This window comes from Sorex fumeus, unplaced genomic scaffold, assembly GCF_029834395.1.
Source record: "Sorex fumeus unplaced genomic scaffold, SorFum_2.1 ptg000265l, whole genome shotgun sequence".
NCBI lineage: Eukaryota > Metazoa > Chordata > Mammalia > Eulipotyphla > Soricidae > Sorex > Sorex fumeus.
Genome location: NW_026606322.1, coordinates 39,796,582 through 39,822,718, shown reverse-complemented (window position 1 = coordinate 39,822,718; position 26,137 = coordinate 39,796,582).

Below are 26,137 nucleotides of genomic sequence, written 5' to 3'. Positions count from 1 at the left end.
AGACTTGTTACTGTGTTTGGCATATTGAATACTTCACGGGTAGCTTGCCAGGCTCTGCTGTGCAGGCAAGATACTCCCGGTAGCTTGCTGGGCTCTTCTAGAAAGGTGGAGGAATTGAACCCAGCTTAGCAAGGCTGGCTATGCACAAGGCAAACGCCCTACCACCCGTGCTATCACTCCAGCCCAAAATATATGTACTCTATAGATAATAGAAAATTGCTGAGTAATGCACACCGGCTACAAAGAAAGTATAAGAACTCCACAAATCTAGTGCCGGGGCCCTTGCTGAAACCCGCTGTGCCACTTGGATCCCAGCTAGCTAGCACAATAAACCTCGCTATGTGATTTGCATTATAGGCTTTCCTCTCTGTCCTTGAGGGGTGGTCGACTTGGCACCTGAACAAAAGGATAAAGAATTATGGAAGAAATCTGCGGGAAGTTTAAATTTAAAATAGTAGATGATCAAAAAGTTTTGCTCTGCAAAGATCTGAAGACTGTTGGTATATCTATTTTAGAGAAAATGAAGGAAAACTGAATACTTTCTGCCCCAGGCAGGAGGAAGATTGAAGATTTGCAATTGCAATTCTGCAGCATTTGCAGTTAAATAAGTTGGGGGGAGAGATACTGAAATTCTGCTGACTTCTCAAGTGATTAGGACAAGTTGTTCTTTATTATTGGGTGTAGAGGAGGGTGTCAAACTGGGATTTACTCCCACTCTGCCCTCAAGGATCTCTGCCTGGGGAGCTCTGGGGACCGAGTAGGGTATCAGGAATCAGTCATGCAAGGCCAGTGTTGACCCACTGTGCTATTGCTCCAGACCAACTAAGACAAATTGGGACTCTGACAATCTGTTTCTGGACCTGCTGGTACTGAGTGGGCAAATAATGCCTCTCATAGGAGTAAGCTACAGAAAACTGGTATCTAATTTGTAAGAACAATTCGATGATTATATGTTCAGTGTAGCACTGTAGAACTGTCCTCCCATTGTTCATCCATTTGCTAGAGTGGGCATCAGTAACGTCTCCATTGTGAGACTTGTTACTGTGTTTGGCATATCGAATATGCCACGGGAATCTTGACAGGCTCTGCCTGTGCAGGCAGGATACTCTCAGTAGCTTTCCAGGCTCTCTGAGAGGGCAGAGAAATCGAACCTGGGTCCATCACGTGTGAGGCAAACACCGTGCCTGCTTCTGTCACTCCATGTATGTTTCATGGATGTTCAATGTCTCTGTCACTATCCTCCCATTGTTCAATTTGCTCGAGTGGGCCCAGTAACATTGTGAGACTTGTTACTGTATTCAGCATATTAAATACATCATGGGGAGTTTGCCAGGCTTTGCCTTATGTGCACAATACTCTCAATAGCTTGCCGGCCGGCCTCTCCGAGAGGGGCGGAGGAATCGAACCTGGGTCGGCCATGTTGGCTGCATGCAAGGCAAATGCCCTACCCTCTGTGCTATCGCTCCAGCCCAATGTTCAATGTATATTTTCTAATATCTTATAACTGCTAGTAATTATAGGATGACATTGCTTTGTCCTTTCTCCCTTGCCACAAGGAGATTGGGTTTATCAGGTCACACCCATCAAAGTGTTCCCAGTCACTCCCATTCTTTTGTTTATCTGTAACTACTTCTCTATGCTCTCTTCCCCAACAAGTTAATCCGCTTATTGCCCTAATCAGTTTCAGTTAATTTGTAAGGTCATATCTTTCTAGGACACTGAACTTGTATTCTAGGTTAATATGGCCTTTCTCCTCTCCTTATGTCTTTTGAATAGTTTACTTTAAGGCAATGCCCTTTTGTATAGACACAAAAAGATGATTAATATTATTCTTTTGTAATTTGGGATTTAATTGGTTTCAAATATTATTCATTCCTGGATATTTGCTTTCTCAACTTAAGCCTCAATTGCCCTCAGTTCCTAGCACCCCAAAAGCAGGGTCCCAAAGAGGAACTGAAGGGACCCAGGGCAAGCTCTGAGCTACAATGGCATTGGAATGCGTCAGGCCAAAGAGCCACGGTTCTTAACTAGAAGTAAAGAGCTCGATTATGGACAAATGCTGTCATGATCCAAAAGCAACAATGAGACTAGGACCCTGCTAGGGATAGGAAATACTAATCTGGCCTGAGCACTATAGTGTGAGATCAAGATGGCCCCAGGAGAGCAATTCTATAATCTTAATGCATCTCTTACTTTGTCCATAATGTCACTGTCACTATCACTGTCACCATTGTTCGTCGATTTTCTCGAGCGGACCCAGTAACGTCTCCATCGTGAGACTTGTTGTTACTGTGTTTGGCATATCGAATACGTCACGGGTAGTACTCCAGGCTTTGCTGAGCGGGTGAAATACTCTCGGTAGCTTGCCAGGCTCTTCGAGAGGGGCGGAGGAATCTAACATGGGTCAGACATGTTGGTTGCATGCAAGGCAAATGCCCTACCCACTGTGCTATAGCTCCAACCCTGTGTCCATACAAAATGATTACTATTATGAATGTGTATATGTTTGTCAGACAAGGAGAGGAGAAAGCCACCCATGGGATTCTGCCCTTGGGTGGGTCACCCTGCTGAAAAAGAAGCTGTCCTAGAAGCAGCATCTCCTAAGGGAAAGAACTTTAACTCTATTGATTGTGACCACACCTATGTGTAAACCCAGCCCCTCATGCTTTGGGGATTTTACAAGGCTGTAAGACTGGGCTGGTGCTTCCAGATCAGATACCAGGAGAGAAGGAGAGAGAGAGAGACAGGAGTGAACAGGGATGAGATTGGAATAAATGGCTATTGAGACCAACCAGCCTGGCTCTCGTTCTTTTCTTTGCCTGCCCTCGGCCAACAGCTGGCCTGATCCAGTCCACACACAGCGACTCTAGAGCACCGAATGCAGGTGATGAGATAGAGCCACCCAGAGAGCCCGTGAACATACACACTTCGGCATGCGTGTTTTTTTTTATAAGTAATAAAAAAATAATGTGATTATCATTTTTGATAAGAACAGTATCACAAAACCAGTTGAAGCGAGAAGAAAATAAAATGATCAAAATGAAAAAACTCATTCATTCCTCTGAAACGAAAGAGAATGAGACTAATAAAGTACAAAAGAGGAAAATGTAAAATTTTATGTAATCAAAATTTACTATATGTTGCAAGAATTAAAATATCCTTCTCTTCTGTTTTGTCTGGGGACTGGACCTTGTAGTTTGTAAGGCCACTTCTGATTATGTCTTCAGGACAAGGAACCATTTGATACTGGGGATCAAATCCAGGCCTCTTATGCTTTACTCATGAGGCTTTCCTTCCTGTCCAGGGATTCAAATTTTTAACAAAAAAAGTTTAGAAACAAACAAAAAAATTCAGCCACATGCTCTGCATAGCTATTCTGACTATATAAAGGAATGACAAATATTGAAATACAATAAAGAGAAATGCATATAGGCAGATAAGAAAGGAAAACTTGTGTAATGTAATTAATTTCAACAAATCATTCATTTTCATGAGGAGAAACATTGTGTGTAGATGAATTTAAAAAAATAAAAAATACTATATTAAATTTGTGCAAATGAAATATGCATAAAAATTTTCTTTGTAAGGGTCACATGATTCCAAAATGTAAAGATTCATATTTAACATCATATGAAGGAAAAACTGAGTAATTTTGCAAATTTTAAGCAGATTAGTTTTGATTCACAGATGAAAAATATTTAAGATATGCATAATAGCACAATGAGAAAACAATGAGAAATTATTTACTGGATACATGTCAAATAGTGTACCGACCAAATTTTTTATAATAATCAGACACACAATTAGAATAATTATTTTTAAAAGATATTGTTCAAGTTTCTACTTTAATATTTTTAAAGGACTATTCAATAAAATTTTGTATGAAGTTCATACACGTTACAAGAGAATTTAGGGGCCAGAGCGATAGCACAGCGGGTAAGGCGTTTGCCTTTCACACAGCCAACCCGAGTTCGATCCACGGCATCCCATATGGTCCCCCAAGCACCACCAGGAGTAATTCGTGAGAGCAAAGCCAGGAGTAACCCCTGAGCATTGCTGGGTGTGACCCAAAAAAGAAAAATAAATAAATAAATTGGCTTCTTAAAAAAAGAGAGAGAATTTAAGTCAACTGTAAGCTATAGAACATTTTAAAGAGCTAAAATCAATATAAATGTAATAGGAATTACATATAGTTCATCAATGTACTTGCAAAGCTAATTTAAAAGTTATAGGTAATAAGAAACAAAAACATTAAGAGACCAAGTACTATTGAAGGGGCAAACATACAATGATTTACTTTGATTAACCTTAATTATGGTTATGGTGGAATTAGAAGTGAAATTAATTTCTCTTTCTTATTTTTTTTGATATATCGTTCAAGCATTGCTCCTGTCCAGTGCAATTGGGCCATATAGTGTTAGAAACAGTAACAAAAATAATCAGCATGAATATTCAAGCTCCCATTTAAAAAATTATATCAAACTAAAACCTGGATGAATAAACAAATCTATATAAGAATGACAGATTGTTAAATTATAAAAAAATTGCAAAGTCAAATTCTGGATAATATTCTTGGTAATTACAATTACAATTATCAAAAAATCATCAATCCTTTGTTAGAAAAGATGAAGTCATGAAATTTACATACAAGTGGTACAACATGGAAAGTATCATGCTAAGCGAAATGAGTCAGAAAGAGAGGGATAGACATCGAAAAATTGCATTCATCTGGGGGATATAAAGTAACAAAATTTGAGATTAATACCCAAGAATAGCTGAGATCAGCACCAGGAGGATTACTCCATAGCTTAGTAGCCAGTCGGGCATTTTAGAGGAAAGGGCAGCTCAGATAGAGAAGGGAATACCAAATAAAGGGTATTTGGAGGATCCTCCCAGGAGGGGAGATGCATGTTGAAAGTAGACTATGGACTGAACATGTTTGCCACTCAATGCCTCTTTTGGAGACCACAACACCCAAAAGGAGAGAGAGAACACAGGGGATTGCCCTGCCACAGAGGCAGGGGGGGATGGGGGGATGGGGGTGGGGGGGATATTATCCATGGTGGTGGAAAATGGGCACTGGTGGAGGGATGGGTATCTGATCATTGTATAATCAAACCCAAGTACAAAAAATTGTAAATCTACAACTGTACCTCATGGTGTTTCACTAATAAAAAAAATTTTTTAAAAATCATCAATCCTTTAAGAAGCATCAAACAATCTTTGTAACTTGTCTATTGAGATACATTGGTAAAATAAATAATGATTCATTGATTAATTTTATAATAGTTTATGTAACAGAGTAGCAGTCATGTTTACAGCTATGATGTACTAATTTGCACCTATTTTTTTGTTGTTGTTGTTGTTGATAATGCTTTTTCTTTCTTTTTTTTTTTTTCAGTGAAACACCATGAGGTACAGTTGTAGATTTACAAATTTTTGTGCTTGGTTTTTGGTTATAAAATGATCAAATACCCATCCCTCCACCAGTGCCCATTTTCCACCCCCATGGATAACATCCCACCTCCCATCCCCCCCATCCCACCCTGCCTCTGTGGCAGGGCATTCCCTTTTGTTCTCTCTCTCCTATTGGGTGTTGTGGTTTGCAAAAGAGGCATTGAGAGGCAAACATGTTCAGTCCATAGTCTACTTTCAACATGCATCTCCCCTCCTGGAAGGATCCTCCAGACACCCTTTATTTGGTGCTCCCTTTTCTATCTGAATTGCCCTTTCCCCTAGAATACCTGGCTGACCTCTAAGCTATGGAGTAATCCTCCTGGTATTGATCTCAGCTATTCTTGGGTATTAATCTCATATTTTGTTATTTTCAATCCCCCAGATGAATGCAATCTTTCTATGTCTACCCCTCTCTTTCTGACTCATTTCGCTTAGCATGATACTTTCATATTGTACCACTTGTATGTAAATTTCATGACTTCATTTCTTGTAAGAGCTACATAGTACTCCATTGCGTAGATGTACCAAAGTTTCTTTAACCAGTCATCTGTTCTTGGGCACTCAGGTTTCTTCCAGTTTCTGTCTATTGTAAAGAGTGCTGCAATGAACAAACAAGTTCAGATGTCACTTCAACTATACGTTTTTGCCTCTCTGGGATATATTCCCAGGAGTGGTATTGCTGGGTCAAATGGGAGCTCAATGTCTAACTTTTTGAGAATCGTTCATACTGTTTTCCAGAAGAGCTGAACCAGTCGACATTCCCACCAACAGTGAAGGAGTGTCCCTTTCTCGCCACATCCGCGCCAGCATCGGTTGCTTTTGTTCTTTTGAATATGGGCCAGTCTCTGAGGTGTGAGATGGTATCTCACTGTGGTTTTGATCTGCATCTCCCTGATGATTAATGATGTAGAGAATTTTCTCATGTGCTTTTTTACCATTCGGATTTCTTCTTTGAGAAAGTTTCTGTTCATTTCATTGCCCCATTTTTGGATGGGGTTGGATGTTTTCTTCTTGTGGAGTTCAACCAGTATTTTGTATATCCTCGATATCAACCCCTTGTCAGATGTGTATTCAGCGAATATCCTTTCCCATTCTGTAGGCTGTCTTTGTATTTTGGTCACTGTTTCTTTGGAGGTGCAGAAGTTTTGTAGTTTAAGATAGTCCCATTTATCTATCTCTGTTTTCACTTGCTCGGCCAGTGGCGTGGCATCTTTGAAAATACCATTAGCCTCAATGTCATGGAGGGTTTTGCCAACTTTGTCTTCAATGTACCTTATGGATTCTGGTCTGATGTTGAGGTCTTTAATCCATTTTGATCTAACTTTTGTACATGGTGTTAGGCAGAGTTCTGAGCCCACTTTCTTGCATGTAGCCGTCCAGTGATGCCAGCACAATTTGTTAAAGAGACTTTCCTACTCCACTTCACATTACTTGCACCTTTATCAAAGATTAGATGATCATATGATTGAGGGGAGATGTCAGTGTATTCAACCCTGTTCCATTGGTCTGCAGTTCTGCTTTGTTCCAGTACCATGCTGTTTTAATTATTACTGCTTTGTAGTAGAGTTTGAAGTTAGGGAGGTTGATTCCTCCCATTTTCTTTTTCCCAAGAATTGCTTTAGCAATTCGTGTGGGCTTATTGTTCCATATAAATTTCAGGAGTGTTTGCTCCATTTCTTTGAAGAATGTCATGGGTATCCTTATAAGGATTGCATTGAATTTATACAATGCTTTCGGTAGTATTGCCATTTTGACAATGTTAAGTCTCCCGACCCATGAGCAGGGGATATCTTTCCATTTCCTCATGTCCTCTTTTATTTCCTGAAGCAGCGTTTGCACCCATTTACACTTTAAAGTTCTGGAGGTCTTCGGCTGCTGGGGCTCTGCTCAGGGCAGGGAGGGAAACTAAACCCACCCCACACCAAGGGACCCTGGTGAGGATAGCCAGGAGCAGGGCCAGGAGACTCTGACCACATCCACATGTCCAGACAAGCATCATGTATGAAGGAACCGGCAGAGGAACCCAGGTATGTGGGTCCCGGGCCTGAGATCTCCAAGCCTACTCAGATCAGAACTGTGCCTTCTCCACCCAGATCCCCCATCTTCCAGTAGGTAGGTGTTACACCTACCAGTTGCTGCTGGCGCCAGGTGGTTCCCATCAACGTCCAAGACCCAGAGACTATAAAACCCAGCTCCCAGAAGTGTGGCCGCATTTGAGGCCACGTGACATCTTATTATCTCATTTTTACTTTGGAGATCCCAGTAGGCTACTGAAAGTATCCTACCCACATGGCAGAGTCTGGCAAACTTCCCGTGTCATACTCAATATGCCAAATACCAATGACAATGATAGGTCTCATTCTCCTAGCCCTGAAAGAACAGTGAATATGGGTCTTTTAAAATCTCAGGGCTAGGAAGAAGGAGACATTACTGGTGCCTGCTCGAGGCAATCAATGAAAAACAGGATGATCGTGATTGTGATTGTGACACTTTAAAATCACTAAAAAAATAATTAAAATAACATTACAATATTTTATTCAAGTTTCTATTTTAATATTTTTTAAAGTTAATATTGAAGTTTCAGGCAAAAATCAATTCGTGAAAGGCAAAAAAATTAATATAAAAGAAAAATCAATCACTTTCAATTTTATTTAAAAAGTTACATTGCCAATACTATTAATGATGGTCATGGTCCTTCTGTTGTTCATCAATTTGCTTGAGTGAGCCCAGTAACGTCTCCATCATGAGACTTCTTGTTACTGGGTTTGGCATATTGAATACATCATGGGTAGCTTGCCAGGCTTTGCCATGTGGGTGAGATACTCTTGGGAGCTTGCAGGGCTCTCAGAGGGGGCAGAGGAATTGAACCCGGTTTGGATACTATTAATGAAATAAATAAAACTATTTCAAAAGGAAAAAGAAATGTATCTGGAAATATATCAAAGACACGATATAAAATAGTTATATAACAAAAACTGTAAGTCACTGTTAAAGGTATGGTAAATATGCTTGTTAGTCTTTCTCAGAGAAGTCTCTGTTCATTTACTCTCCCCAAGTTTTGATGGAGTTTTTGAATTTTTTTGTTTCTGATCTTTGTAGAACTTTACAGATCCTAGATATCAATCCTTTATCTAATTTGTTGACCAGAAATATTTTCTCTTATTGAGTTAGCTGTCTTCTGGCTTTAGCCCATGCTTCTTTTGCTATGAAGAAACTCTTTAATTTGATGTAGTCCCATTTGTTTACTTTTGCTTCTATCTTCTTTGCCAGTAACATTGTATCATGGAGATGCCTTTGAGGTTCACAAATTGGACTTCTTGATATATTTTATAGATTCTCACCTGAACTGAAGATCTTTGATCCACTTTGAATTGATTTTTGTGTAAGGCATAAGACACAAATTTGATTTTAATTTTTGCCGATTGTTACCAGTTTTGCCAGCACCATTTATTGAAGAGACTTTCCCTATTCCATATCATGATCTCAGCACCTTTGTCCAAAATTAGCTGACCATATATGTGGGAGATTGTTCTTCAACATTCTATTCTGACCCAATCAATGGTCAGAGGGTTTTTTCCTTATTCCAGTAAGGTAAAGGTAAAGGCCCTCCCGTTGATCATCGATTTGCTCGAGCGGGCCCAGTAACGTCTCCATTGGAGACTTTGTTGTTACTGTGTCTGGCATATTGAATACTCTCGGTAGCTTGCCGGGCTCTCCGTATTGCAGTATCATTATGTTTTTATCACTATGGCTTTATAGTATAGTTTCAAGTTAAGTAATGAGATACACCCTCGCACATACCCACATCCAACAAACACTTGAAAAAATGCTCATCAATAATTATTATTAGGGAAATTCTAATCAAAGTGACAGTGATTTGCCATCCCATACCAATGAAAATGGCACATATCAAACATAACAGGAACAATTTTGTGTTGATGGAGATATGGTGAAAAGGAACTCTCATCCACTGCTGGTGGTGATGTAGTCTTGTTCAACACATATGGAAAACAATATGGAGCATTATCAGTAAATTTTAAATTTAGCTACCCTCCCACACAGCCCATTCCACTTCTGTGTATTTGTTTAACCCCAAGAGAGAAGAACAGTCATTCAAAAAGGACATCACACCACTGTTTGTTGCATTATTCAGTGTAATAGCTAAGATTTGGAACCTATCAGATGTTCAACAAATAGATTAGTGAATTATGAAGATGTGACACATATACACAATGGAATACTACACTGCTGTGAGGAATGAAATGACTCAGATCAGTTGAAGTGTGCTTACCATGCAAGTGGGGCAGAGACAATGGTGGAGAGTTGCAAATATGGGAGAAGGATATGCTATTGAAACACTGTTGCATACAACCTTGTTATCAACTGCTGTAAGTCATGGTGCCACATTTAATTTTTTAAATCAATATATTGAAAATCCATTGAATGAAAAAAATTAAATAGATGTACCAAATGAACAGCAATTTGTCTCTTAAGTATATATACAAACAAAAGCTTTAAATTCAAGAGATACAAACATCTATGCTCATTTCTAAACTATTTCTAGAAGTGACAACCAAAGACCAAAGGCAGATGAGCGAATTTTTTAAAGATCTGATATATATACACAAAGGAATATTGCTCATTTGTAAGGAAGGATGAGATCTTTTCTTTCTCATTGATATGAATTTGATAAGAGATGTTCAAAATAAATAAAACAAAACAAATGGAGCAAAAAAAGACTAGTTGAGTTTACTCATGTGTAGAGTATAATAAAAGAAATAAAAATAATATAAAAATAAACAAACAATTCATTTCCTGGGAATCTGTCTGAAGAACTGAGTAGTATAAATGGTATAAATGTATAAATGGTATAAATGGTATAAAAGTATAAATGGTAGTCTATAGACTGTGTTGATTGTAAAATAGTGCTCTGGTAGTGTGTACTTGTGATAAAATACTTGAGAAGAGTTGCATATATTACATTAAGTTCACCAAAGAAGAGCTCTTTATCTATACATTGATTCTTTTCTATATTAGAAATTCTTACAATCTTAGAAGTCTGTACCTTTTTAGAATTGGCCCATAAATAGATCCTGCCCATAATCTTATCTATAATACCCTTAAATTGATGCTATTCTTTAGAATAAAATAGAAGAATATTTTTAAATTATTTTTTACATCAAATTATTTTCCTCTATTTTATATTTTGTTTACTATTATGTTTTATTCTTGATATAAAAATAGTGTCCTAAAGTTAGTTTTTCTGGAAGAATGTGTTAGAAGGAAACATTCTCAGCTTTTGCATCATATGAATTAATATAAAATATGTTAATCTTGGATGTAATATGTTAGAAGAATCATATTTATTATTCAACTCAGAAATATTTTATAAACATGTACATATGTGAACCCAGTATTTTGTACACTAAGAAGCAACTGTTAATTACTGAACAGCAGAGAGCTGTAAAAATATTTCCTTCCAATGATCGAGTTCTCTTCACATCACTGGTTTATTTGTGTAGTAAAGATAAAAAATAATTTGAAACCTGTATCAGATGGGAATCAACTGGATGTGGTTAAAACTAAAAACAAATAAAACACTTCATAATTCCATTGTTTCAAGGGCACATTTGAGCAAAACAAAGGTAATCTTACTAAGATTTACTTCTCTGATTTACTTTGTAAATTGAATCCTAAGCTTCTTAGCATATAAAAATAATATTCTTCATATGCTTATCTCAGAATATAGTCATTTGGTTAGCATATGAACCTCTTTTGTAGAAAAACTTAAATTTGTAAAATTCTTTCCTAGGGTATTCTTTTTATGAGGTACAATAGCAGAGATAAAGATTTATGACATGTGAAAAAAATTCCAGATCAACTCAGAGCATACCCACTAACTTTAGAAGTTTTAAGTGAGAAGGAAACTACTACAAAAAGAACTTTGATAAAAAATCCAAATTTTTAAATCCAAGTAATTTTGCCAACTGAGCCACTGATCAACTCTATACTTAAATTTTTCTATCTTAGAATAGAGAAATCAACACCATAAATATATAAATACATCGGAAGATAAATAGCTAAAGATATATTTAAACCAATTAAGTGAAAAACATAAGAAAATGCAAAATATTTTTTCAAATATAAACATGTTGATACATATGTATGTACATGCATACATATGTACACATATACATATACATATATGTATATATAATATATACGAATATACATTTGTAGGTAACTCTTCTTATATCTGTGAGATACAGTCTATAATAACATGTATGAAAATCCCTCACTGTGTATGAACAACAATAAGTAAAATTTTATTATCACAATATATTATATTATCATAATATATATTATATTATCATAATATATTCAGTATTTAATGGAGATATTTTATACTCAATAAAATCAAGTCAAATTATTAATATCTAATAAGAAACTATTTTATGAAATTGTCAGTATTGTTGTTATAATTCTCTCTACTATTGCTTTATGTATGTTTGTCAAATAACTGTTTTTGTTTGGGAGGCTTACCCAGGTGATATTCTGTACTAGTCTTGGATTTGTGCTCAGATTTGACCCCTGATGGTTCTCAGAGGGACATATGCAATATAAAAGTTTTGAAATGAGTTTGGGTATATGCAGGGAAAGTAGCTTACCCCCAGAAAGTAGCTTACCCCAGTGGTTCTCAAATAACTTTTTAAAATTTATTTTTAAAAATAAAAGGCCCTCCCGTTGATCATCGATTTGCTCGAGCGGGCCCAGTAACGTCTCCATTGGAGACTTTGTTGTTACTGTGTCTGGCATATCCAATACTCTTGGTAGCTTGCCGGGCTCTCCGGGAGGGGCGGAGGAATCGAACTCGGGTCGGCCATGTTGGCTGCGTGCAAGGCAAATGCCCTACCCGCTGTGCTATCTTTAAATAATAATTCACTTTAATTCTAATTACTTAGAATTTTTCTTTGCACAAACTAATTTTGCTTTGTTCAAGATTCTTAAGAAAATAAAACTACTCTAAGGCATTAAAAATTCAAGGTAAAGTTTTAAGGATTAGTTGAATTATAGTTACCACAGAAAAGATATTATTGAAGGTAAGGAAAAAATTGAGGAAGCAATTATAGCAGTTGTTCGAATAAATAACAGTAAATGCAAGTTGAGAGGAACACATAAACACCGATTATGTGAAATATTGTAGGAAACAGCACATTTTGTTAAATGCTATTAAAATAGCTCCTAGCTGAAGTGAAAAAGTATTGGTTTTATTAAAGAAGGTATTTTTGATATATGTGCAAATTTAATAGTTCTAAGTTTAATTGGAGTTATTAAATGCATATACACAGATTTGCATATGGAGTTTTGAATTTCCCATTCATTAAATGGAGTATGCAAAAAGACCATGTACTGAAATGCCAACACTTTTCTAACCACAATTTTTGTTTATTTTTATGGAAAAATAACTTAATAAGAATAAAATAAATAATAGATGAATATATAAATTTCTTATAGTCAGGTCACTATTGTATACACTAGTATGTTGAGAGTTAAGACACTGCACAAGGTGCCTGTGATCCATATGTTTGTGAGTGTGCTCACGTATGTGTGTAAAATTCGCTTTGAGTTTATCATCAACTGATATTATTCCTGAGTTACATATAATGGAAAATTATCATGCTATCATAACAATATGATATTTTTAAAATGTCCTGTTTCTTAGAGGTGAAAACTTTTCCTGATGTAGTTTTGAAAAGAAAATAAGTATAAAGTATAATACAAAAAAAATCTTGGAATACTTCCTTTCATACTTTTATCAGTGAAGATTTTTTTTTTCACATTTCATTCCATGTGTAGGGCATATAATTGATATCTCTAACTGTGGAATGAAAGAATCCACTGTAAGTTTATGAATTTTAGATAAGTGCAAATTTACCACTGCAAATTTCACTATGTATTGAGTTGATTTTAGTGCCTACTGAGTTAATTTCAAAGCAAAGTTTTGGAGTGAGTTAAAAATGAAATTGCTCTAGTACAAAACTACTTTTAGGCAAATTCAGATTTATTACCTTAAGCTTATTTCTATTTCAAATACTGAAGATTGCAACAAGTTGTCCTTACTACCCTCAAACTGCTCATTATTTTCTCTGAGATTATGTGATATGCATATGGCCAATTGACTATCAATAACTCCATTCATAGTGGTACAGGATATTTTTAATTTTTTGAAGATTTCACCAAAAGATAGAGGGTTTTTTAAATGCCAGCATTCGAATATATTTAATTATAATGATAAATGAGCCACAATGAAATAGTTTACTAATATTCATGATTTTTATTATAAAACACTTTGCAACGTGATAACCTATTTCCCACTTTAGAATTGTGATGCTCTACAATTTACAATTAAACTTTCTAAATTTTACCAACTTTCTTAATGGACAGTTCATTTTTACCTACAATGTCCTCTTGAATTGTTAGGATTCAAAGATAATGGGCATTCCATTTTAGTTTGGATGTATTTGAATATTAAAAATATATCTTTTGGATGCAATAAATTTAAAGGTCAAAATAAATAAGATGGAGAAATAAAGAACGTAAAAGTTTACATAATTGTTTAATTTTAGTTAAGTCTCTGTATTTATATTTGAAGCCTCATTTTGTAGGGTTTATGGTGTAATCATTTGATGCTAATTAGCTAATGATTCATAAAATTATAGACCCATGTTGGTTCTATAGTTAATTTTTAAAAAAATGATCATAGTCATGAGATTCTATAGAAAATGAAGTAGTGTAGGTAGATTATAAGAAGAATTATGATTTGCATCAAGAAAATATAGTAACAACACAGAGACATTGCATCAAAATGGAGACGTTACTGTGCTTGCTTGAGCAAAATCGATGAACAACGGGAGGACGGTATATTATTTAATGAGTCGTCACAGATTTCTAATATCTAGTTAATGCATTTCACTGACATATTTTTCAAGGTAATATAAAGTAATTTGGCTTAAGAAGTTAAAATTATTTTATTATGAAGTCTCATTCTTATGAATTAATTTAGATAGGAAGAATATTAACCTAAGATTATGAAAAGAAACATCATTTTAACTTTATTATTATTTTATTGAAGTAGCACGGTTTAAAATGGTTTTCATATTAATATTTGTGTTTGTATTGCTACTTCTTAACCTTCTAGAACATCTCCAGGAGGATGTCAATAACCTTGTAGCCCTGGCCCAAAATCCATTCACTCCCCTCCTTCCCTTTGCAGCATCAGTTTGCAGCTCAGTTGGCCATACCTCAGGGTTTCCTTTCAATGAAGGGTTATCAAATCATTTACTTTGTTTTATTATATTCCTCATATGAGTAATATGATTCAATATTTACCTTTTTTCTCCTTCTTAAGCATTTACCTCATTAAGTTACTCTCCAATTCTCTTCATGTTGTAGTAAAATCCATAATATCATGTTTCAAAGGAAAATATTTTAACCTGTAGGAGACAGGGAGATAGCTGTATAGACTGAATGCATGCTTCATTTGCAGGAGTCTCAGATTCCATCAATGACACTACCTGGTCCTTTAATACTGTTGAAAGTGATCGTCCAATATAGAACTGGGTAGTGGACCAGACCCCAACACACCAACATCACTTTTTTTTATTATTAAAAAAATTTTTAATAGTGAGACATCATGAGGTACAGTTGCAGACTTACACATTTTTGTGCTTGGGTTTCAATTATACAATGATCAAATACCCATCCCTCCACCAGTGCCCATTTCCCACCACCACGGATCCCAGTATCCCTTCCACCCCCCATCCCCCCCCATCCCTCCCTGTCTCTGTTCTCTCTCTCCTTTTGGGTATTGTGGTTTGCAAAAGAAACATTGAGTGGCAATCATGTTTGGTCTATAGTCTACTTTCAGCATGCTTCTCCCATCCTGGAAGGATCCTCCCAACACCTTATTTGGTGTTCCCCTCTTTATCTGAGCTCCCTTTTCCCCTAGTATGTGTGGTTGGCCTCCAAGTCATGGAGTAAAATTTCTGGTACTAATCTCGGCCATTCTTGGGTGTTAGTTTCCTATTTTGTTACTTTATGATCCCCAGATGAATGCAATCTTTCTATGTCTATCCCTTTCTTTCTGAGTCATTTCACTTAACATGATACTTTCCATGTAGTACCACCTGTATGTAAATTTCGTGACTTCGTCTTTCTAACAGCTACATAGCACAGCGGTAGGGCGTTTGCCTTGCATGCAACCAACATGGCCGACCCAAGTTCGATTCCTCCGCCCCTCTCGGAGAGCCCGGCAAGCTACCGAGAGTATCTTGCCCACGGCAGAGCCTGGCAAGCTCCCTGTGACGTATTTGATATGCCAAACACAGTAACAACAAGTCTCCAATGGAGACATTACTGGGCCCGCTCGAGCAAATCGATGATCAACGGGAGGGCCTTTACCTTTACCTTTACATAGTACTCCATTGTGTAAATGTACCAAAGTTTCTTTAACCAATCATCTGTTCTCGGGCACTAAGGTTTTGTCCAGATTCTGGCTATTGTAAAGAGTGCTGCAATAAACAGACAATTGCAGATGTCACTTCGACTATACTTTTTGCCTCTCTGGGATATATTCCCAGGAGTGGTATTGCTGGATCAAATGGGAGCTCAATTTGTAATTTTTTTAGAATCATCCATACTTTTTTCCAAAAGGGCTGAACCAGTCGGCAGTCCCACCAACAGTGAAAGAGTGTCCCTTTCTCACCACATCCGCGCCAGCACCGATTGCTTTTGTTCATTTGGATATGGGCCAGTCTCTGTGGTGTGAAGTGATATTTCATTATGGATTTGATCTGCATCTCCCTGATGATTAATGATGTGGAACATTTTCTCATGTGTCTTTTAGCCATTCGGATTTCTTCTTTGTGAAAGTTTCCAGCAAGGAATCATTGGCTTTGAAAGAAGAAATAGAAGAGGCTTATAGACCTATACAGGGCTTTACACCCCAAAAAGAAAGAATATACATTCTTCTCCAGTGCACACGAAACATTTTCCAAAATAGACCATGTGCCAGGACACAAAACATACCTTAGCAGAATCAGGAAGATAGAAATAGTATCAGCCATCTTTTCAGACCATGATGCACTGAGGATAGAAGTGAATCACACACAGACACAGAGAACCAAATCAAACACCTGGAAGTTAAACAACTCAATGCTGAACAACGAGTGGGTCAGGAATGAAGTCAAGGATGAAATCAAAAGATACTTGGAAACAAATGAGAATGAAGACACGAGCTACCAGAACCTATGGGATGCAGCGAAAGCCGTATTAAGGGGAAAATTTATAGTTCTGCAAGCATATCTTAAGTTTCTAGAAACGATGCACATAAACAACTTGACCACACAGCTCAAGACCTTAGAAAAGGATCAACAGAAAGAGCCTAAATCAGGCAGAAGGAAAGAGATCATATAACTTAGAGCAGAAATCAATGACATGGAAACCAAAGAAACAATCAGAAAGATCAATGAAACCAAGAGCTGGTTCTTCGAGAAAATAAACAAGATAGATAAACCACTATCAACACTCACAAAGAAACAGAGAGAGAGAGAACCCTAATAAACCAAATCAGAAATGAGAAGGGGGATATCACAGCAGAAACCACAGAAATCCAAAAGATCATCAGAGACAACTTTGAAAGTCTATATGCCACGAAACAAGAGAACCTAGAAGAAATGGACAAATTCCTGGACTCCTATAATCTCCCAAAGCTGAATCAAGAAGATCTGGAGTATCTGAATAGACCTATTAACATCAACAAAATCGAAACTGCAATCAAAAGTCTTCCCAAAAGCAAAAGCCCGGGCCCAGATGGATTCACTAGTGAATTTTTCACTTGGGGTTTTGACCTTTAATGCAAAAAAAAAAAATAGCAAGGAAAATATTTAACTGTAAAGTAAGAAATCCACTACTTTCTTTGGTTGATGTTGATATACAATGTAATTATAAATGGAGAGAAATTTCTCTTCAAAACAGAATAAGAAGTTCAAAGGAGGGGGCCAGAGAGATAGTATTGTTGATAAGGCACCTGTCATGCACATAGCCAACCTGGGTTTGATCCCTGGCATCTCATATTGTCCCCCAAGTCATGTCAGGAGTGATCCTTGAGCACAGAGAGAGTAGACATAAGATCTGAGCACAGCGAGGTGTGGCCACCAAAACAACAACAAAATGTGAATGGAAAAAGATGAAATAAATACATGCCCATTTTTAATCATCATAGTGATAATTAACTCAAGTGTCCATCAATGAAAAATGAGAATGGTAAGATGAGAATTGAGATATGAGCATCATCTCACGGTGTTTCTAAGAAAAAGCATTATTCATTATGAAGAGCATAGTGTAGAATTGCAGTTGCTAAGAGCCCTGAGAATATATTAGTATATCCTATGTGAAAATACTATATTATAATATGATATTACCTAAAATATTATAATATGGTATTATCTGACATATTATAATTTAGTCATAGATAATATGGTAGACATAGTGTCCTCCCTCTACTTTTGATGTTGAAATAATAAAGCTTATCTGATATAAACTAATAAAAAGCCTATTTTATGTCAACCATATATGACTCCTTCAGTTCTACAGTATCAACTTTAAGACAAATGCAAAATAATAAATTACTGTTCCTATTGTAATTTTATAAAGTGTCTAAGATATAGTACCTGCAAAAACAAAAAAAAAATTTAGTATGTGTGTTTATAGTATAATAAGCTTCACCCCATGAAATTTTACTCAGATCACAATGAAATGTACTTTATTCACCATGGCAGGGGAAGAAATCACCACTAAACAGCTTGAATGTTATGTTCAGTTAAATTTGTTATCACTGAGAAGAAAAGAAAAGGGACTTTTCTATCCAGCTGTATTTTTTCAATTTCGGTAAAACAAAATGGGATGATATTAGTTTTATGAAAACACCTGTGTTCTGGTATACTGGTTCTCTTCTCAAGATTAGGTGTAGATTGAAGTTTATTTAGAAAATATCATTTTCTTGTGCATTCTACCAAACACTGAATAAAAGCATGTGTAACTATTTATTCTTAGTAATTTGAACAGCTCTATTTTGTTAAAATTTGAGATTAGTATCTCAGAAAAGAATCTTAAAATCATAAATTCTAGCCATACTTTAATATTATATGGATATAGTAAGCACATGAAGATATTTTCTCAGGGAACAAAAGCTATTGATAATGACAATTTTTACTTTTATAAAAACCTACTTGTAAACATATGGTATATATAGTCATACTAATGGATTTCCATGAAAAAAATTCTGCTATTAAATTTTTTTTGTTTTCTGCTTGTGTGTGGAAAGAATAAGTTCTATCAATTTCTAATCCATTAGATAAATCAAGTAGCAAGTTCTAGACATTAGAACATTTGTAGAGTGACACTGTGAACTCCTTGTCCCCCAAATATCACACATTTTTTCTCCTTGTCCCCTTATTTTTAGTAGAAGAATATAAAGAACCAAATTGCCATAAATAAATTACCTAATCAGAGGAGTAGTCCGGAAGAGTTGTCTGATCAAGAACATCCATCAATAAAATTCAATAAAATAAAAGAATTAGGATTATGTGTTATAGAAAACCACCCATATGACCAATACAACATTTTTTAAAAATTTTTATTTATTTATTTATTATTTATTTATTCATTGAATCACTGTTGGAAAAGTTACATAGCTTTCAGGTTTATGTCTCTGCCATGCAATGATAAAACACCTTTCCCTTCAACCAGTACTTATTTTTCACCACCAAGAACCCCAAATATACCCCCCTCCCAACCTTCCCCATGCCTGTGAGGCAGACGAATTCTACTTAACACTCTATCTACTTTGATTATATTCATTTCGACAAAAGATGCACCATTATTGTTTAGAGTTTACACCCAACAATGAGAACCGCTGAAAAGGCATTGTGAAATAATTTGTTTTCTACAGCTGGTTATGAGAACCATATGATGCTACGCGGCTGCAGTAGTTGCTGCGCGATTTTGGATTTCTGATATTTTACTTATTAAGCCTGGAGGTATTTCTGCCAAGAGCAAGATAATTACGAGACTGGTTTCTGTGGCTCTGGATCCATAGCTGTGCAGGAGAGCCACTTGTGGGGGGCAACTCGTGACTTCGGTAGGGCATGAAGGACGAGCCAGGAATGTCCCCCTTCCCATGAGGTTTCAGTTGCCCTGTCACCGCCAGCTCATACCTGGCTTTCTAAAAAGCTCTGAGGCGGCTGCCATCTTGCTGCCCAGGGGGAAAAAGGTGGAAAGGAAAGACACCCCTTCCCTCCCAGGGAGGCATGGTACCATGGTCCCATGGATTAATGCATAGTCCATTCATTTTTCTGCCGCAAGCTGTTGGGCTCTGCATTAAGTCCTTGTGCTTCTGGAGCCATGGATGTGCCAGAGAGCGACTACCCAGTACAACTTTTTATATTGAACCATGAAGTACTTTAGAACCAAATGGTTTTTACAATTGGAGATGGCATAGTTTGTGACTTTATATGCAAAAGTGTATCCAGATGTATCAATATTTTATTAATTGGTAAATATGAGAGATCTGCAAAGTACACAAATATGATGATTTATTTTAACTGAGGGGAGGTTATTAAAAGTGATGTTCAGGAAGCTCAGGGGTCACTCTCGAAGACTCAGTACAGTCATCAATTCAGTGATAGGTCTACAAGATGCAGTACTATTGTCTAGCAGCGCCATAGATTATAAGTTTCACCCTGGCAGTGCTCAGAGGGAATAATGAGGTTACATCTCATGTTGCTCAGCAAGCTACATGGCACCAGAGATTAAACTTGAGAAAGGTACATGTAAGGCATGCACCCATGTCCTTGTACTACCTACCAGCCTGATGATTATGATTTATTATTTTTAATGAGCCTGAATTCAACACAGGTTTGGCTCTAGTTCCTTAATATATATATATATATGTTATGCAATTATTGATAAGTGATATTCCTAATGAAAATTCTAAGACTGTATTAGGAGCTTCATCCTCTAAACAAAATTTCATTTTATCACCAAGTTTCAAAAATGTCAACACTATTTGATATTTTAGATATAAATGTCCACATAAAGTATTTAGTCTTAAAACATATAGTGGCTTTCAACTCTATGTTCCCTCACATAATGTTCATTCAGAAAAAAATTACTTATCCTTAATAGATACTACATAAAACTTTGAGTGATTGACCGAACAGAGAACAATTTGCATGGATCATCTGAACAGATACTTACAACTCACCTAGGAACCGAGAATTCTGAGAATTATCCTTAGTTTAAGGACCAGGAAACAAAGGCAGGAGGCCAGCATTCCAAGACTACCTAGAGAGATAAGTTTTGCTTTCTCCCTCAAGACACACTCAATTCTTTATGCATTTGGGGGAAGATCATCATGAAGACTTGACCACAACATGAGCAAATATTTGAACTAAGGCAATCTAAGCTATAACACTACTCTCCTTTGCAATATGTGCTCCCCAAATCTCTTCTGAGGATATAATTGTTGATGTGTTGTTAACTCCATCGGCACTACATACATAACAGCACACATTTAACGCCTCCAAAATGACCTCAGAGGTTTGTCTTAGGATGATGCAAAACTCCTCCTGTGACTGCCTGCGACAAAGCCTTGTGTATTTTACGAGCTTTGTTTTTTGTAAAGCCACCCATCCCCACGGCCCCACTTCAATTATGTAATAGCCTACTTCTTGAGTGCTCCTGTACACTGTCCAGAGAGAACTAGTTTTATTCTGCACCTGGGCTTTATTTGTTCAACAGTTGTGGTCTGATAAATAATAAAGAGATGGAAGTTATTTAAAGAGGGAAGTAAAGAAAGAAGTATGAGGTGATTTGTACAATTATTTTTTATACACTTCATGGTTTCTTTTTTTGGTAATATGTGAACATTGAGAAAGTGTTTCAAGGAATCTCATAAAGTGCATGGAAGTGGCATGAAAAATTTCTTCAGAGAAATTCTTGTTTCGTTTAGATTGAAGTAACTTTGTTAACTTGAAAATCTCCTTCTGACTTCTTCCTTATCTTCGAATTCCAACTAGGTCCTAATGTGCCCTTAGTTCATCTTTAATTGGGGAAGACTCCTGGAAGTTCAGTTGTGTAACCATCCCCATGCCCACCCCCAACTCTGACCTTACTTTTTCCACTACACCTCTAATAAAAAATAGTGGATCAGTGTCCTAACATTACTCAATGAATAAAAAATCTCTCCTCGTAAACTGAAGAAACAAAGACCCAAATGTACTTCTGTGAACTTGTTTTAAATTTAAACTCTATCAACCACAAGCTCTCAGATAAAATAACTCAGTGCTTTGCACTCTCAGTGTAACTTGGCTCTTAAAACCTTCCTACCGACCTGAACCCCACAGGAGTTTGGATTATATTCTAATAATAAAAGATCAAAGTAAGAAAATTAAAAGCTGACCTCAGCTGCCAGTTTTTAAAAAAATCAATGTTCACACCCACCCAATCTCAAAATGCTGCTTCAGCCCAGGGAGAAGTGGTGATCTCTGTGGAACTTACAGCATTAAAAGAACACTATACTGTGTGAGTTAATCAATATCTTTCTAAGGAGGAGTAAGTCATTCGGTTGAGTTCTAAGTGGGTCTCTTCTCATCAACATTTATAGGAAAGGGTTTGAGGATTTTAACTATAAAATATAGTTCAATGCAGTAGTTTAAAGAATTTAACTAATGGTAGTTTTTCTAGCAGATGATTAAAGGGAAAATGATAAAAATGTATTTTATTTCCAGATTTATTTTTTAAGAAAGAAAGGAGAAAAGAAGAAATTGATTGAGTAGTTAGGATACAGAACAAGAATTGGTTTGGTAAAAACTAATAGGCATACACATATGACCTAAATATAGGGTCGCATAGCTTTAGATAAAAATCAAATACAAAATCAATATATATTTTATTTATGATGAGAATTTAATTTTTATACTGCCATTAATTTTTAAATGATTAAATATCACCAATGAATTGACCATCTAGTTAGTCATAATGTATTGTCTCCTCTGTGATAGGGATGGAATGAGGTCCATTCCTTCCTAAGTGACAAATTTCACTAGAAAATTATAACTTCAATTAATGTGTTTCTATATAAAAAATAACTTAAGTTATGTTTTAATCAAATTACACGTAAGTGAGCTAATTTAACTGTGGTGATAAAATCACCACTTTATCACTTGATCTCTTGACATTCTTTAACTCATTGATTTGCTCAAGCAGGTGCCAGTGCCATTCATCCCTATCACATGCTAGTGTAGCCCAATGGTGTCTGCTCATTCTAGGTACATGAAGAGCCTCAAATCCATCATTCAGGGTCTTGACAAAGAAGTCTGACCATCTCGTAGGTGGGCAGCCATGTGATCTTTTGACATCCTGTGGAATCCAGTTAGTAATGGCTCTAGTCCAGCGGTCATGTCCAAATCACATTATGTGTCCAGCCAATATGATTTTCGATGCTTGTCAAACAAGACAGCATCCCTGATTCTTGATCGTTGGTGGAGATTGAAACTGCAGATTCTTTCTCTAACTTGAGTGAAGCAGGATACTCCAAGCATAGCTCTATCAATTCCTCTTTGGGAGAGCAGAATAACGTTCTTATCCTCTTTTCATAGGGCACAGGTTTCTGAGGCGTATGTTAATGCAGGAAGAAGAGTGGAATCGAAGAAATGTGCCCAGAGCTGGGGGTTCTCTGTCCTCTTAGCTATTTCTTCAACGCTCTGGAAGGCGTTCCAAGCCACTCTCTTCATCCTGCGCAACTCAGGTGCCAGGTCATTCGTCATACTAACTTCTCAACCTAAGTACACATAACTGTTGCATTTGGAGATGTTCATCCTGTTGAGAGTGAATGGAATGTCAGGAACGAGACCATTTCTCATAAACATTGTCTTCGAGATATTCAGCTGTAGTCCAACCTTTCTACACTCACAGTTGAAGTCAGTCAGCATTTGTGCTGCTTGGCTAATGTTTGGAGTTATTAGAACAATGCCATCAGTGAAGTGGAGGTGGTGTAGTTGCCGACTGTCTATTTTCACTCCCATTTCTTCCCATTCCAGTCGTCGATGACATTCTCAAAGGTGGCATTGAAGAGTTTCGGTGAAATGGTATCACCCTGCCAAACCCCACTCTTGACATGGATCATCACTTCCTTCTAGAATGGTGAGATCCTGGTAGTGAATTCATAATACAGCACACGGAGGATGCTGATGTATTAAGTTCGAACGCCCTGTTTGGCTAGGGCTTCGATGACTGCTTCAGCCTCAACAGAATCAAAGGCCTTCTTTAAATCAATGAACGTTAGACAGAGCAGCGTCTTAAACTCCCGTGAAACCTCAATGATCTTGGTTACCATGTGGATATGGTCGATCATGCTGAATCTTTTTCGGAACCCACCTTGCTAGCATGGTTGTCCTTCATCTAGTGTTCTGCCAATCCTATTCGGGATGACTCGAGAGAATGGCTTTTAGATGACAGACAACAGGCAGATGGGGTGATAGTTTCCAATGTCGTGAATGCCTGACTTCTTGTACAGTAGTATAGTCCTGCTGGTCTTACATTGAGATGGAACCTTGCATTCCGACAGGTAGCATGTGAAGAGCCGAGCCAGTGTACTGATGAATACTGACAACAGGTTCTTCAGGTGTTCGGGTCTGACTTTGTCTGGTCTTGGTGCTGTTTGCTTCTTTACCCAAGAAATGGCATGTCGGATTTTGGAAGGGAGAATGTTGGGAATCACATATTCATCCTGCGGAATTTGGTATGTGGGCTGGTGGATGTTGCTATCGAAGAGATCCGAGTAGAAGTCATGGATAATCATCTCCATTGCCCTTCGGGAAGATGTGATAGATCCATCAAGGCTTTGGAGGGCAATCATCTTGGTCTTGTAGTTGACAAAGGGCACGTGGGTGTTGTTAATGCTTTTCTGTCTTCTGCTGCATCGGCTAATACTACTGCTCTTCTCTCTTTGAGGTCTTCCTTTATCGCTTCTCTGCACTGCTTTGCAAGCTCGGGCATTCGCTTGCAGTTGCCTGAGGCTTGTGACAAGTCGCATTGGTGAATGAGCTCAAGAGTTTTCTCAGACAATCGTCCTTTTGTGGCTATCTCTCTCTCGGCATTCCTCTCACAATCATCATTGAGGAATGTTGTATTAAACTGAACCGCTTGATAGTATTCTTTACCAATGTTTTCAACGACTGTACCTTCTCATGTTGCTGCAATAGTGTCAAAGAGCTCCCAGTTCGTAGTCGGGGGAAGTTCTCTTCTTAAACTTTGCAGCCCTTTCTTCCAGCTCTGTGAAGTAGAATTTTGCAGGAAGGAGATGGTGGTCTGATCCCGTTTGGAATTTTGGGACAACAGCAAAATCAGTAGGCAAAACCGTCAATTAAATATGATATGGTCAATTTTGTTGTGAAATCATCCACCAGGAGACCCCCATGTCCAACATTTAGATTTGGCCTTCTTAGACTGTGAGTTACCGTGGTCTTGGTCGACACGATGAACTCAGATAGTCTCTTTCCCTGTTCATTCCATTCTAGGCCATGGGTTCCAATGTGGAGTTCTTTGGGTGGCCTTCTCCATCCTATCTTGGTATTAAAATCACTGACAGTTATCTTGCTGAAGGTGTTGTCTTCTTTATAGAACTTCTCTAGCTCCATGTAGAACTTCTCAATTTCTCCATCATAATGGATGTTGGTGCGTAGACAACAAAGATAGAAATTGCCAGCAGTGAGGAACATCTATTCAAGTGTAATCGTCTGATTCAGTTGTTAGGCATTCGAATGAATCAATGCTCATGGCCAAGTTCATGTTGACAAGGATACCCACACCACCAATTCCTCTTTTGTCGCATGTTTCGAGGAACAGTTCTTCTCCAGTCTTGAAAATGGCATGATATGATTGATGCTTTCTCATCTCCATCAGACCAATTATGTCATATTTGATCTTTCACACTTGTGCCATCATGTCCTAGATGGATGCATCCAATGCCAGCATTTGTGCATTGGAAGTACAGTCATTTTTGTCCTTCGTTTTGGCAGCTTAGTTCGGCTTTGAGATTTTATTTGCCTCTCCTTCCTAATCCTTTTTAATGCTGCCATATTAATGGCTCTTTCAGGGTCAGGGGAATGAGAACCATTATGTTTACTGGTTTTGGCATATTGAATATGCCACGGATAGCTTGCCAGGCTCTGCTGTGTGGGTGGGATATTCTCTGTAACTTTCTAGGCTCTTTGAGAGGGATAGAGGCTTTTAGGGTGGCCTGTAATTGCCCTTGCAGGTGTTCCCATGGTTCAAACCATAATTGAATTCCATCAAATATGGTGTGGTAATATTGGAAGATGGGTATTAAGTGTCTTATTATGTGTCACGCAGCTGCAAAGTGGCAGCATGGTCCGGAAAGCAGCCTAGAGTGTGGCAGCAGCTGGGTAGTGCAGGTAGTGGAGCGATAAAATCATAAAAATAAAAAAATCACTAAATTTTCCCTAGCTGAGAAATTCTCCCTAAAAAAATGACAGATTATATATTCCCCTGAAAAGATAAAGGAGTTGGGAAAATCATTATGCAACACAAAATTTTA